Source organism: Brassica oleracea, chromosome C6 (genome assembly GCF_000695525.1).
Source record: "Brassica oleracea var. oleracea cultivar TO1000 chromosome C6, BOL, whole genome shotgun sequence".
NCBI lineage: Eukaryota > Viridiplantae > Streptophyta > Magnoliopsida > Brassicales > Brassicaceae > Brassica > Brassica oleracea.
Window position 1 is genome coordinate 32,158,195 of NC_027753.1, and position 1,779 is coordinate 32,159,973.

The 1,779-nt window shown below is 42.2% G+C and overlaps 1 protein-coding gene across 1 annotated transcript in view; it reads left to right on the top strand.

The window, feature by feature from the left end:
- LOC106299183 (MATE efflux family protein 5-like) overlaps nt 1-1,779 on the top strand; it is a 6,063-nt gene that overhangs the window by 2,567 nt on the left and 1,717 nt on the right. The window lies entirely within an intron of this gene.

Sequence of the window (1,779 nt, forward strand, 5' to 3'; positions counted from 1 at the left end):
GTTCACTCAGATACAAATCCAAAGCAGATTTCCTTGTTCCTGCTTGTTGAGAGAAGAACTCATAGAAGCCCTGCAAAGAAAGGGATTATTAAACCATCTGTTTCTACTTCTTGTAATAACTTAAATACACATCTAAAGTATTGGTTTTAAATAACTTACCCCATAACCAGCTGGTAAAGCATCTGCTTCTACTTCTTGTGAACTATGCGCACTAGTATTCTTCTTGTAATCTCCATACAGCTTCAACATCCTTTTGCGTATGTAATCCATTCGGGATTTACAAGTTGCTGGATCTGAACTGTGGTAGCAGTACTCCAAAACCTTGAACTTTAGCCTAGGATCTAACACTGCTGCAATGGCTAAAATGTCGCTGTACTCTTCCCAGTACTTAACAAACTTCAACCTCATGGAAGCCACCATATCAGCAATCACCGTATCTTCATGGAACTCATTTGAACCCAACCAACTTTGAATTTTCCATACTTCCATGAAGTACAGATTCGCGGTAGGGTACGAAGACCCAGAAATGAGCCTTGTCATCTTATCAAACGGCTGTAACAAATCACAAATCAGCCTAGCTCTTAACCACTCAGACTCTGTAGGTAAGCTCTTGTAACTTGCTTCGATTTCTGCAAGATTCTTAAACGCCTCTTTGTAGTGAAGAGCCCTAGACAGCATCAGATAGGTTGAGTTCCACCGCGTAGTGACATCCAAAACCAAACCGCCTTTCTTAACAATCCCAAGAGTCTCCACACAGCCTAGAAACAACAACTCTCTAGACTCACTGACCTTGACATACTTAACGCTGTCTCTGATCTTCTCCAAGGCGTCACTTATCACCGATAATCCGTCTTGGACAATGAGATTCAGAATGTGAGCAGCACACCTGATGTGAAAGAAGTCTCCACTGCAGACTAAATCCTTTCTAAGTTGCCTCTTGAGAACTCCTTGCATGTTGTCATTAGAGGACGCATTGTCTACGGTTACTGTGAAGACCTTCTTCTGCAAACCCCATTCTTTAATCAGCTCCATTAGCTTCATGGCAATGGCCGGACCAGAATGGGGTGGAGGGAAAGCGCAAAAAGAGAGGATCTTAGCTCTAAGGTATCTTAGCTCTAAGGTTCCACTCAGCGTCGACATAGTGGGCAGTAAGACAGAGATAACCTTCGATTGTTATTGCTCTCCATAGATCCGTCGTTAGACAGATCCTACCCGGAACTTCACTCAACACCTGCCTGAGCTTCATTTTCTCCCTCTCAAAGATCTTAAAAACATCTGATGCAAAGCTTCTCGAACTCTTATGTACTCAACAAAGGCGTAAGGTAGATCATGCTCGACAATAGCCACATCAATCATTTCTCGAAACACCAACTGATCGATCTTAGGACATGTGTTATTAGGGGTTTTAGGGCAGGTTCTTGAGTGGCGAAGAAGGGTATTGGTTCCACTTTTATGTAAGTCTAGGATGTAGAAGTGGTTACAGTAGTTGCAGACACATTTAAATTTTCCATCAGGCATCCTATCTCCTTCTATAGTAAAAAAGTTCTAGCACTTAGAGTGTCTACGCTTGTGTTTACCTTTCACCTCGGCTGTACTCATCAGAGACTCATCCACCACAGGATTGTTCTCATCCATTTCCTGTTCTGAATCCCCATCGTCACTCGCGTAGTCATCATCATTGTTCAAACTCAATGTATTCATCTGAAAGCAATCAAAGAAAAACATCAGAGAAACCCATCTCGCAAAACAAGCAAACAAACCCATCAGATTATATCAAGC